At 50.4% G+C, this 14,187-nt stretch overlaps 1 protein-coding gene across 1 annotated transcript in view; it reads right to left on the bottom strand.

Moving 5' to 3' along the window:
* PPP1R42 (protein phosphatase 1 regulatory subunit 42) overlaps positions 1-14,187 on the bottom strand; it is a 541,010-nt gene that overhangs the window by 215,546 nt on the left and 311,277 nt on the right. The window lies entirely within an intron of this gene.

The following is a 14,187-nucleotide window of genomic DNA, read 5'->3' as shown; positions in this document are numbered from 1 at the left end:
GAAGCTCCACTCTGAATCTGCACTCTGAAGCTCCACTCTGAATCTGCACTCTGAAGCTCCACTCTGAATCTGCACTCTGAAGCTCCACTCTGCACTCTGAAGCTCCACTCTGAATCTGCACTCTGAAGCTCCACTCTGAAGCTCCACTCTGAAGCTCCACTCTGAAGCTCCACTCTGAAGCTCCACTCTGAAGCTCCACTCTGAAGCTCCACTCTGAAGCTCCACTCTGAAGCTCCACTCTGCACTCTGAATCTGCACTCTGAAGCTCCACTCTGCACTCTGAAGCTCCACTCTGCACTCTGAAGCTCCACTCTGAATCTGCACTCTGAAGCTCCACTCTGCACTCTGAAGCTCCACTCTGCACTCTGAAGCTCCACTCTGCACTCTGAAGCTCCACTCTGAATCTGCACTCTGAAGCTCCACTCTGCACTCTGAAGCTCCACTCTGAAGCTCCACTCTGAAGCTCCACTCTGAAGCTCCACTCTGAAGCTCCACTCTGAAGCTCCACTCTGAAGCTCCACTCTGCACTCTGAATCTGCACTCTGAAGCTCCACTCTGCACTCTGAAGCTCCACTCTGCACTCTGAAGCTCCACTCTGAATCTGCACTCTGAAGCTCCACTCTGCACTCTGAAGCTCCACTCTGCACTCTGAAGCTCCACTCTGAATCTGCACTCTGAAGCTCCACTCTGCACTCTGAAGCTCCACTCTGCACTCTGATGCTCCACTCTGAAGCTCCACTCTGAAGCTCCACTCTGAAGCTCCACTCTGAAGCTCCACTCTGAAGCTCCACTCTGAAGCTCCACTCTGAAGCTCCACTCTGAAGCTCCACTCTGAAGCTCCACTCTGATGCTCCACTCTGAAGCTCCACTCTGAAGCTCCACTCTGAAGCTCCACTCTGAAGCTCCACTCTGAAGCTCCACTCTGCACTCTGAAGCTCCACTCTGCAGCTCCACTCTGCACTCTGAAGCTCCACTCTGAAGCTCCACTCTGCACTCTGAAGCTCCACTCTGCACTCTGAAGCTCCACTCTGAAGCTCCACTCTGCACTCTGAAGCTCCACTCTGAATCTGCACTCTGAAGCTCCACTCTGCACTCTGAAGCTCCACTCTGAATCTGCACTCTGAAGCTCCACTCTGCACTCTGAAGCTCCACTCTGAATCTGCACTCTGATGCTCCACTCTGAATCTGCACTCTGAAGCTCCACTCTGCACTCTGAATCTGCACTCTGCAGCTCCACTCTGAATCTGCAGCTCCACTCTGCACTCTGAAGCTCCACTCTGAATCTCCACTCTGAAGCTCCACTCTGAAGCTCCACTCTGAAGCTCCACTCTGAAGCTCCACTCTGAAGCTCCACTCTGAAGCTCCACTCTGCACTCTGAAGCTCCACTCTGCACTCTGAAGCTCCAATCTGCACTCTGAAGCTCCACTCTGAAGCTCCACTCTGAAGCTCCACTCTGAAGCTCCACTCTGAAGCTCCACTCTGAAGCTCCACTCTGCACTCTGAAGCTCCACTCTGAAGCTCCACTCTGCACTCTGAAGCTCCACTCTGAAGCTCCACTCTGCACTCTGAAGCTCCACTCTGAAGCTCCACTCTGCACTCTGAAGCTCCACTCTGAATCTGCACTCTGAAGCTCCACTCTGCACTCTGAAGCTCCACTCTGAAGCTGCACTCTGAAGCTCCACTCTGAAGCTCCACTCTGAAGCTCCACTCTGAAGCTCCACTCTGAAGCTCCACTCTGAAGCTCCACTCTGAAGCTCCACTCTGAAGCTCCACTCTGCACTCTGAAGCTCCACTCTGAAGCTCCACTCTGCACTCTGAAGCTCCACTCTGAATCTGCACTCTGAAGCTCCACTCTGCACTCTGAAGCTCCACTCTGAAGCTCCACTCTGAAGCTCCACTCTGCACTCTGAAGCTCCACTCTGAAGCTCCACTCTGCACTCTGAAGCTCCACTCTGAAGCTCCACTCTGCACTCTGAAGCTCCACTCTGAAGCTCCACTCTGAAGCTCCACTCTGAAGCTCCACTCTGAAGCTCCACTCTGAAGCTCCACTCTGAAGCTCCACTCTGCATTCTGAAGCTCCACTCTGAAGCTCCACTCTGCACTCTGAAGCTCCACTCTGCACTCTGAAGCTCCACTCTGAAGCTCCACTCTGCACTCTGAAGCTCCACTCTGAATCTGCACTCTGAAGCTCCACTCTGCACTCTGAAGCTCCACTCTGAATCTGCACTCTGAAGCTCCACTCTGAAGCTCCACTCTGAATCTGCACTCTGAAGCTCCACTCTGAAGCTCCACTCTGAAGCTCCACTCTGAAGCTCCACTCTGAAGCTCCACTCTGAAGCTCCACTCTGAAGCTCCACTCTGAAGCTCCACTCTGAAGCTCCACTCTGAAGCTCCACTCTGAAGCTCCACTCTGCACTCTGAAGCTCCACTCTGAAGCTCCACTCTGAAGCTCCACTCTGAAGCTCCACTCTGAAGCTCCACTCTGAAGCTCCACTCTGAAGCTCCACTCTGAAGCTCCACTCTGAAGCTCCACTCTGCACTCTGAAGCTCCACTCTGAATCTGCACTCTGAAGCTCCACTCTGCACTCTGAAGCTCCACTCTGCACTCTGAAGCTCCACTCTGAAGCTCCACTCTGCACTCTGAAGCTCCACTCTGCACTCTGAAGCTCCACTCTGCACTCTGAAGCTCCACTCTGAAGCTCCACTCTGAAGCTCCACTCTGAAGCTCCACTCTGCACTCTGAAGCTCCACTCTGAAGCTCCACTCTGAAGCTCCACTCTGAAGCTCCACTCTGAAGCTCCATTCTGAAGCTCCACTCTGAAGCTCCACTCTGAAGCTCCACTCTGAAGCTCCACTCTGAAGCTCCACTCTGAAGCTCCACTCTGAAGCTCCACTCTGAAGCTCCACTCTGCACTCTGAAGCTCCACTCTGAAGCTCCACTCTGCACTCTGAAGCTCCACTCTGAAGCTCCACTCTGCACTCTGAAGCTCCACTCTGAATCTGCACTCTGAAGCTCCACTCTGCACTCTGAAGCTCCACTCTGAATCTGCACTCTGAAGCTCCACTCTGCACTCTGAAGCTCCACTCTGCACTCTGAAGCTCCACTCTGAAGCTCCACTCTGAAGCTCCACTCTGAAGCTCCACTCTGAAGCTCCACTCTGAAGCTCCACTCTCCACTCTGAAGCTCCACTCTGAAGCTCCACTCTGAAGCTCCACTCTGAAGCTCCACTCTGAAGCTCCACTCTGAAGCTCCACTCTGAAGCTCCACTCTGAAGCTCCACTCTGCACTCTGAAGCTCCACTCTGAAGCTCCACTCTGAAGCTCCACTCTGAAGCTCCACTCTGAAGCTCCACTCTGAAGCTCCACTCTGAAGCTCCACTCTGAAGCTCCACTCTGCACTCTGAAGCTCCACTCTGCACTCTGAAGCTCCACTCTGAAGCTCCACTCTGCACTCTGAAGCTCCACTCTGCACTCTGAAGCTCCACTCTGAAGCTCCACTCTGAAGCTCCACTCTGAAGCTCCACTCTGAAGCTCCACTCTGAATCTGCACTCTGAAGCTCCACTCTGAAGCTCCACTCTGAATCTGCACTCTGAAGCTCCACTCTGAATCTGCACTCTGAAGCTCCACTCTGAATCTGCACTCTGAAGCTCCACTCTGCACTCTGAAGCTCCACTCTGAATCTGCACTCTGAAGCTCCACTCTGAAGCTCCACTCTGAAGCTCCACTCTGAAGCTCCACTCTGAAGCTCCACTCTGAAGCTCCACTCTGAAGCTCCACTCTGCACTCTGAATCTGCACTCTGAAGCTCCACTCTGCACTCTGAAGCTCCACTCTGCACTCTGAAGCTCCACTCTGAATCTGCACTCTGAAGCTCCACTCTGCACTCTGAAGCTCCACTCTGCACTCTGAAGCTCCACTCTGAATCTGCACTCTGAAGCTCCACTCTGCACTCTGAAGCTCCACTCTGCACTCTGATGCTCCACTCTGAAGCTCCACTCTGAAGCTCCACTCTGAAGCTCCACTCTGAAGCTCCACTCTGAAGCTCCACTCTGAAGCTCCACTCTGAAGCTCCACTCTGATGCTCCACTCTGATGCTCCACTCTGAAGCTCCACTCTGAAGCTCCACTCTGAAGCTCCACTCTGAAGCTCCACTCTGAAGCTCCACTCTGAAGCTCCACTCTGAAGCTCCACTCTGCACTCTGAAGCTCCACTCTGCACTCTGAAGCTCCACTCTGCACTCTGAAGCTCCACTCTGAAGCTCCACTCTGCACTCTGAAGCTCCACTCTGCACTCTGAAGCTCCACTCTGCACTCTGAAGCTCCACTCTGAAGCTCCACTCTGCACTCTGAAGCTCCACTCTGAATCTGCACTCTGAAGCTCCACTCTGCACTCTGAAGCTCCACTCTGAATCTGCACTCTGAAGCTCCACTCTGCACTCTGAAGCTCCACTCTGAATCTGCACTCTGATGCTCCACTCTGAATCTGCACTCTGAAGCTCCACTCTGCACTCTGAATCTGCACTCTGCAGCTCCACTCTGAATCTGCAGCTCCACTCTGCACTCTGAAGCTCCACTCTGAAGCTCCACTCTGAAGCTCCACTCTGAAGCTCCACTCTGAAGCTCCACTCTGAAGCTCCACTCTGAAGCTCCACTCTGAAGCTCCACTCTGAAGCTCCACTCTGAAGCTCCACTCTGCACTCTGAAGCTCCAATCTGCACTCTGAAGCTCCACTCTGAAGCTCCACTCTGAAGCTCCACTCTGAAGCTCCACTCTGAAGCTCCACTCTGAAGCTCCACTCTGAAGCTCCACTCTGAAGCTCCACTCTGCACTCTGAAGCTCCACTCTGAAGCTCCACTCTGCACTCTGAAGCTCCACTCTGAAGCTCCACTCTGCACTCTGAAGCTCCACTCTGAAGCTCCACTCTGCACTCTGAAGCTCCACTCTGAATCTGCACTCTGAAGCTCCACTCTGCACTCTGAAGCTCCACTCTGAAGCTGCACTCTGAAGCTCCACTCTGAAGCTCCACTCTGAAGCTCCACTCTGAAGCTCCACTCTGAAGCTCCACTCTGAAGCTCCACTCTGCACTCTGAAGCTCCACTCTGAAGCTCCACTCTGCACTCTGAAGCTCCACTCTGAATCTGCACTCTGAAGCTCCACTCTGCACTCTGAAGCTCCACTCTGAAGCTCCACTCTGAAGCTCCACTCTGAAGCTCCACTCTGCACTCTGAAGCTCCACTCTGAAGCTCCACTCTGCACTCTGAAGCTCCACTCTGAAGCTCCACTCTGCACTCTGAAGCTCCACTCTGAAGCTCCACTCTGGACTCTGAAGCCCCACTCTGAAGCTCCACTCTGCACTCTGAAGCTCCACTCTGCACTCTGAAGCTCCACTCTGAAGCTCCACTCTGCACTCTGAAGCTCCACTCTGAATCTGCACTCTGAAGCTCCACTCTGCACTCTGCAGCTCCACTCTGAAGCTCCACTCTGAAGCTCCACTCTGAAGCTCCACTCTGAAGCTCCACTCTGCACTCTGAAGCTCCACTCTGAAGCTCCACTCTGAAGCTCCACTCTGAAGCTCCACTCTGAAGCTCCACTCTGAAGCTCCACTCTGCACTCTGAAGCTCCACTCTGAAGCTCCACTCTGCACTCTGAAGCTCCACTCTGAAGCTCCACTCTGCACTCTGAAGCTCCACTCTGCACTCTGAAGCTCCACTCTGAAGCTCCACTCTGCACTCTGAAGCTCCACTCTGAATCTGCACTCTGAAGCTCCACTCTGCACTCTGAAGCTCCACTCTGAATCTGCACTCTGAAGCTCCACTCTGAAGCTCCACTCTGAAGCTCCACTCTGAATCTGCACTCTGAATCTGCACTCTGAAGCTCCACTCTGAAGCTCCACTCTGAAGCTCCACTCTGAAGCTCCACTCTGAAGCTCCACTCTGAAGCTCCACTCTGAAGCTCAACTCTGAAGCTCCACTCTGCACTCTGAAGCTCCACTCTGAAGCTCCACTCTGAAGCTCCACTCTGAAGCTCCACTCTGAAGCTCCACTCTGAAGCTCCACTCTGAAGCTCCACTCTGAATCTGCACTCTGAAGCTCCACTCTGCACTCTGAAGCTCCACTCTGCACTCTGAAGCTCCACTCTGAAGCTCCACTCTGCACTCTGAAGCTCCACTCTGAAGCTCCACTCTGAAGCTCCACTCTGAAGCTCCACTCTGAAGCTCCACTCTGAAGCTCCACTCTGAAGCTCCACTCTGCACTCTGAAGCTCCACTCTGAAGCTCCACTCTGCACTCTGAAGCTCCACTCTGAAGCTCCACTCTGCACTCTGAAGCTCCACTCTGAATCTGCACTCTGAAGCTCCACTCTGCACTCTGAAGCTCCACTCTGAATCTGCACTCTGAAGCTCCACTCTGCACTCTGAAGCTCCACTCTGCACTCTGAAGCTCCACTCTGAAGCTCCACTCTGAAGCTCCACTCTGAAGCTCCACTCTGAAGCTCCACTCTGCACTCTGAAGCTCCACTCTGAAGCTCCACTCTGAAGCTCCACTCTGAAGCTCCACTCTGAAGCTCCACTCTGAAGCTCCACTCTGAAGCTCCACTCTGCACTCTGAAGCTCCACTCTGCACTCTGAAGCTCCACTCTGAAGCTCCACTCTGCACTCTGAAGCTCCACTCTGCACTCTGAAGCTCCACTCTGAAGCTCCACTCTGAAGCTCCACTCTGCACTCTGAAGCTCCACTCTGCACTCTGAAGCTCCACTCTGCACTCTGAAGCTCCACTCTGAAGCTCCACTCTGCACTCTGAAGCTCCACTCTGCACTCTGAAGCTCCACTCTGAAGCTCCACTCTGAAGCTCCACTCTGAAGCTCCACTCTGAAGCTCCACTCTGAAGCTCCACTCTGCACTCTGAAGCTCCACTCTGCACTCTGAAGCTCCACTCTGAAGCTCCACTCTGCACTCTGAAGCTCCACTCTGAATCTGCACTCTGAAGCTCCACTCTGCACTCTGAAGCTCCACTCTGAATCTGCACTCTGAAGCTCCACTCTGCACTCTGAAGCTCCACTCTGAAGCTGCACTCTGAAGCTCCACTCTGAAGCTCCACTCTGAAGCTCCACTCTGAAGCTCCACTCTGAAGCTCCACTCTGAAGCTCCACTCTGCACTCTGAAGCTCCACTGAAGCTACACACCGCGCAGGGCAGCTCTGGATGCTGATGCGAGAGGCCAGCTGGGAGGCGCGCTGCTCGTCTTCCTGCTCGTGCTGACTCGGAGAGAAAACTTGTTTTCATTGGGAGAGCGGCCTTCAAAGACCCGGTCACTGCGCCTCTCCGAGTGTTTAGCTTGGGATAAAATGGGCGCAGTGTTGTGGTGATGACAGTAGAGCAAGGGAGGTGCCGGCAATGCCGGAACAGACTCGGGGGCGTTCCCGGCGTCGCGTGACGTCGGCAAAAGGGAAAGAATGTCAGGAACGCCCCCGTGTCTGGTCCGGCATTGACGGACAGGCCCCTCGTCCAATGGCAAGGCTCCGTTTACGGAGCCAGCCAATCAATGACGAGGGCCGACCCAAAGCACCCTACAGTTCTCAACAGGATTTCGCCTGCGCGAAAAGCTGCGCAGAGCGCAGCTTTCGCTAGGCAAAACCTAAAAACAAAAACACCAGCCCTGAAGGGAACTACCTTGGGTGCATATGCGCTCCTCGTGAATGAGCAAAATGCAGTCACTTAAAGGGAAGTTAACCAGTGGCTTATGCAGGTTGACATATTGCCCCATGCCATAGTGGGTGGAAGCAAAATGCGAATGACAACAACAGAGTAATGGATAAAGAGGTTGCTGAAAGTCCCTTCAAGTAAGTATATTTTACCTACATTTTTTGCAAAATCAAATGGTCTTGGCTAACACCCAACATAAAACAAGCATTTGCAATGCAATCGATCTCGACTTTGGGACCTTATAAGTATTTAGCCATGCAGCATATTATCCTGAGTGCTGCAACATCCAGGACAGAATCCTCTCCAACTGCCGCAACTCCAAGGAACTCTTCAGCATGATACAAGAATTCACGAAAACCCCAGCCAAACCTCCGACGTCCCTCTCTCCCAGGACCTCTGCAACAAACTAGGCTCCCACTTCCATCACAAGATCAGGACCCTATACAACTTCGACGAACCGGACCAAGCCACTGACACTACACCCACCACTGGCAAAGCCAGCCAGCCTACCATCACCACCTGGACCACTGTCACAACAGAAGACACCACCAAGACCATGAGGCGCATACGCTCAGGCGCCCCCACCAACCCCTGCCCGCCGCACATCTTCCACAGAGCCGCCTCCGCTATAGCACCCAAACTAAGATGTACTATCAACTGCACCCTCGAAACAGGCACGTTCCCCGATGACTGGAAATGCACAGAAGTCAAGCCCCTCCTCAAGAAGCCCTCCACAGACCCTACATACTTCAAGAACTACAGACCCACCTCTCTCCTCCCCTTTGCAGCCCAAGTCACAGAGAAGATTATCAACATCCTGCTCACGAACTTCATTGAATCCAACTCAATCCCCGATACTGCCCAATCCAGATTCCGCAGCAACCCAGCAACGACACCACCCTCCTAGGCGCCAGTATACGGAGGAAGAGTTTGGAACATTCTTCTCACGCAGCAAAGTACCAGAGTTCACATTAAAAGGGACCGTTTTGCAGAATCTATCTATCGTCATGGCGCATGCGTGCTTTACCAGGACACAAGATCTAAACTATTAAAAAGCCACCGAGAAGGTGCACTACACCCACTGAGAAATAATATTGGACAGGAAGTGTAATCTTAGAGAGAGACACTTTTTAAGAGGATATAATTGGATACCCAGAACTTCGACTCTAGATCTGAATACCAAAACGCTACTCATGTGACCATTATTTACCAAATTAAACAGTTATCAAACTGAAATTGTACAGAATTTCCTGAGAAAGGCAATGCCGAAACGCGTTGATTTGGAAATACTTGGTTCTGTATATAATCACGTCTAATTGCTAGCTTTGTATACTGTATCTCATTATGGGTGTTGAATAGATAGTCTTATGTAAAGAAAACTGTACAAATATTATCATGACGAATGGCAATACTAATGAATTAATTGTCTAAACAAAACCAGATGTACAATGTTTCACTGTTTTGAAAACGAAATAATAAAAAAGAATATTGACTATATATCCAAAAAAAATGAATAAAAATGTATATTTTTAATATGAAATACTGTTAGGTGATTTATTAAATATGGGTCAGCTGTCAGCTTTGTGATAATAATATGCACATAACCCGGTGCTCAGATTGTCTTTTCTAAAAACCACCCTCCTAGCCACCATGGACGACATCTGCACCAACTTCGACAAAGTCCACACGGCTGTCCTCATCCTACTAGACCTCTTAGCAGCCTTCGGCACCGTCTCCCACTGCACACTAGCTGCCAGACTCCACGACGCCGGCATACAGTGAACTGCCCTAGACTAGATCCGCTCCTTCCTCACCAGCCAAACTCAAAGAATCAGAATCCCTCCCTTCCTCTCCGTACCCACAGAGATCAGCGGCAGAGTACCCCAAGGATCCTGAGTCAGCCCCATGCTCTTCAACATCTACATAGCCCCCCTCGCTACCATCGTCAGAAAACACGGACTCAGCATAGTATCCTACGCCAATGACACCCAGCTCATCCTCTCCCTCACCAAGGAACCCGACATCACCAGACACAGCTTCCAGGAAGGAATGAAAGACGTTGCCTCCTGGATGAGCAGCAGCTGCCTGCAGCTCAACTCGGAGAAAACGGAAGTCCTCATCCTCGGATCCATTCCCTCCACACGGGACAACACCTGGTGGCCCACCGCCCTCGGCAACCTTCCCACACCCACGGACCACACCCGCAACCTCGGCCTCATACTCGGCTCCTCCCTCACCATGAACCGACAGGTCAACACCTTATCCTCCATGTGCTTCAATACCCTCTGCATTCTCTGCAAGACCTTCAAATGGATCCCCCCCGAATCCAGAAAGACCGTCATCCACGCACTCATAACCAGCAGGCTGGACTACGGTAACGCCCTCGATGCCAGAATCAACAAATCTCTACTCCTCAAACTCTAGACCATCCAGAACGTCGCTGCCAGGCTTATCCTCTGCATCCCACAACATGACCACATCACCCAGCACCTACGAGACCTCCACTGGCTCCCTGTCGAAAAAGAGTGACCTTCAAGCTGCTCACCCACACCTACAAATCCCTCCACAACACCGGACCCCAATACCTCAACGAAAGAATCTCCTTCTATGCACCCAAGAGAAACCTCAGCTCTGCCGACCTTGCCCTGGCCGAAATCCCACTCATCAGCAGAGCCAGAATGGAAGGAAGAGCCTTCTCCTACATCGTGGCCAAAACCTAGAACTAACTCCCCTTCAGCATCAGATGTTCCCACCACTCTGCAAGCATTCAGGAAAAGCCTCAAGATCTGGCTGTTTGGATGAGACAGAGCTGCTTGAATACCACCGTCCCCGCTCCACCCCATCCTCCCCCCCCCCCCCCCCCCAGGGCCTTGAGACCCTCACGGGTGAGTAATGCGCTTCACAAATCCCTGATTGATTGATTGACTGTTCTTTAACATGGAAGCTTTGACACTAATAGGCACATTATAGCAGTGCTTTGAGAGGTACTTGTCATGAAACAATTATGGTCATATGTGTATGCAATGAGATTTGTAACAAAGCACCTTAACTGACCACTAAAGATCTCAGTGACGAGGACGTACAGGCATTTCTCTAAATCGTATGGGCCCATGAATATTTTGGATCGTCTGCCAAAGCTTCTGAGTATGCGCTGCATATTAAAACTTGAAAGTAATCTTAATTAAATGAAGGGAGTTTGATTCTGCAATATTGACCAAAAATCTAAATGAAAAAGCACATGAGCGCATTCCGAGTTGCACTACATAAAAGACGTAAGTAACTCTGCTGTAGTTAAAGTGTCTCATTAAGAAGGCGTGTAAGTATTTCCCTGAGTTGAACCTCAAAATGCTCAGGGATATTTATTCCATGCAGAATGCGACCTGTCATGTTGACCTTCATGAGTGCACCAGAGTCAAATTAACAGAACATCTATTGGCCATAAAAATACCAAATATGCATTAGAAAATCGGCATCCAGTATGCTGCAAGCATCCGGTTGTAAAGCCATCAGCACAGTTTGAGACCCTGCAATCGGACCAGCAACCTGCTGTTGCCCACAAGTGGGCGGGTTCTGGGTCATGCACAGACCGACCGGCACACAATGGGACCCGTTGACCTGGTCGAACCATGGCTTAATATGACCACCAGGGGTCAGTCCTTCGTGCTTCCGTCCCTCTTTTTTACCATTCCCTCTTGTTGTCCAAAACAGTGGGCAGCAGCAGAATCACCTACCAAAGTCAACATACACTACTATTGCCCTGTCTGTGACATTCCCCTGGTCCCTCACCCCCAGCTAGGATTGAACTTTCTCCATTTCTGGGCAGCACGCTTTGAATTGCTGGAGCCTGGAGGACGACTCAGGCAGGGACTCCAAAGCCAATCAACACTTCAAAATTTTGTGGGACACACTGGGATTGGTTGAGGTACCACCAGTGGTTCAATCCTCGGTCTTTTTACACATTATGAACCCTCCTACTCCTAGACAATTCCAAGTATTTATGTTTTGCCAGGGGATCTGTTGTTCTGTGACCCTAAGATGCTAAAATCACGACAGATGACAACCGTTAAAAGATCAACAGCGGGTATCAGGCTTAATTCACAGCCGGACGGTGTAAGTAGGATTGAGGCATACTAAATAAAGAGGTGGGTGAGCCGTGCAGAACAAAAGAAAGGCATGCGGCCGCCATTGTTAAAGATGAAGCGCTGCCCAAAACCGTAGACTGTTGGGAAAAGTGAATAGAGTTGAGCAAGCTGTGCAGAACAAAAGAAAGGCGTGGGGCCGCCATTGTTAAAGATGAAGCAAGTCATGCCACGATGGTCAAACAAAACCAGAATTGCCAAAAGTAAATAGAGTTAGGTAAACTGCGCAGAACAAAACAAAGGCGCGCAGCTGCCATTGTTAAAGATGAAGCACGGCGTGCCGTGCCGCGCTGCCCAAAGGAACCCCAGAATGTTGCTACAAGTAAATAGTGTTGGGCAAGCCACACAGAACAAAAGAAAGGCGCACAGCCACGACTGTTAAAGATGAAGCATTGGCACTGTAGTCATAAACAAAACAAGCCGGCACAGGAAGTAAACACAAACACTTCTGACTACATGAGCAAAGGCAGGCCAAAAAAAAAAAAAAAAAGAATGTCCCGAAAGAATCGTAGATAGTGAACAGATGTAACGGGGGCAGTCCGAATTGGAGGTTTCAGAAGTGCAAAAAAGAGGGACCGGTAAGGCTTTTCACCAATCAAAAGCCAGAATTTATGAAGAACAGTAAGAAGAGCCAACAGAAAATATGGTAGGTGCTTACAGCTCATATTCCAGATACAGCATGCCTCACAGGTCAGCGCATGGACGCTGCCTAGGCTTGACCTAAATAGTTAACGCCTTGAATCCTTGTGAAAAAGGAACTGTCATTACTGAAACGGGAGGCACTTTGTGGGCATGCAGATGATTATTAGTGATGACCCATTGGGAGTCACTCTAGGATCTAAAACACTGCCACATATCACAGGATAGAAGCTACTGCTGTAAAACCGTTTCTGGATCCAGTCTGATAACTAGAAATGGTTCAAGATGCAGAATCTGAGAGAAGAAATAGCTATTAGAATAGGCTACATAGACTGCACCATCTGCGTGAGGTTGCTTACCTGAGATTTAAATGTAGTGGTAGTAGTTTGTACAGAGCCTAAGGATTTTGAAGAGATATGACCAACTTTTCACGATTTCTCACATATGAGACAGAGATGAAAGTCCTTGCACACTGTGTACTGTGCCATGCAACTCTTTTTCATCTTTTCTGCCCTGCATTTTTGCCCCAGTCGTACTGATATATTCTAACTTACTGGAGGAGCTCCACTTTATGATGTTTGCTTCCCAAGCACAAGGTTCAGTTGGACAGTGCTGCCCCAACTACCAAGGCGAAGGGTGACTACTGCCCCTAACCGAGGTGTGGCAAGATGGTTACTTGCTGGCAGCAGACTGGTATGGAATGGTGAATGTCTTTATACTTGAGGCCCTGGGAGAAGTGTCCACTAAACCCTCTTGCTGGAATTCTCAATGTCACCCAAGTATGGCTGTGCGAAGTGTGCTTTGCATTGAGACTCTGCTGTGAAAATGGCATTCGCTGCGAGGACCTATCAAAAGTAGCTCAAGACGGAGGTTCCATGCATTAAGATATGGCCGTTTTGGGTTCTCTGCCCTTGGAGCAACCCCTATAGCTTGCCCCTCATAGACCTCAAACCGCCTTAACCCAACGTAGGGCTTCTGGGCTACAAACCACACTCAGCCTAGAGAATTTCTCTGTAGTAGCATCTACATACACCTGGCCTGTCTCTTGAGCAGAGCATCCCTTACTCCTCCACGAAACATCCTGACCAGGCATGACTGTGAAGAAACTCCAAGCTCTGGCTGGCTGGGAGCAAAACCTCAAGGTAGCACATCTCATAATACATCCCTGGCATCCAGTGACCACTGAAACCATGTAGCCAATATCTTGGAACCACTTTGATTTTGAGAGGAAGCTTTGTAGGACCTGCTGAAAGCAGACAATATCAGGCCTAGAACCAGAATAAATGCTAAGGGCTGGGATGAGGCCAGGAGAGAAGACCCTGTCGTGGTGGCCTGTTGGAATACAAGCAACTAGGCTGCTTTTCACCCATCATTTCTAATAATTAAACACCCTAATGGCTAAGAAAACTATCCTCTAAAAAGTGGGAGAACTACTGGGTGAAGGTTTCTTAGAACTGCTGTTCTCGTTCCTTTCCAAGCTTTATGCATTAAGTACCTTTCCAAAGAATACATTTCCAACATAAAAAAATATTCTTATACTTAGAAAGTGTAGTGTGGTGTCATGGACTAGTTCTAGAAATTATAAATGCATTAAACACTTTGTCCCATAAGACGAGGCACGTCAGTTTAAGATTTTTACATTAACTGGCCCAAAGTTCTGTTTGTGATCAACATCACCAGCGATATCATTTTATAGACTTTCCAATAACT

The sequence above is a fragment of the Lissotriton helveticus genome, chromosome 4_1 (assembly GCF_964261635.1).
Source record: "Lissotriton helveticus chromosome 4_1, aLisHel1.1, whole genome shotgun sequence".
Lineage (NCBI taxonomy): Eukaryota > Metazoa > Chordata > Amphibia > Caudata > Salamandridae > Lissotriton > Lissotriton helveticus.
The sequence above is the reverse complement of the archived record's forward strand: the minus strand, read 5'-3'. Positions and strand labels throughout refer to the sequence as shown.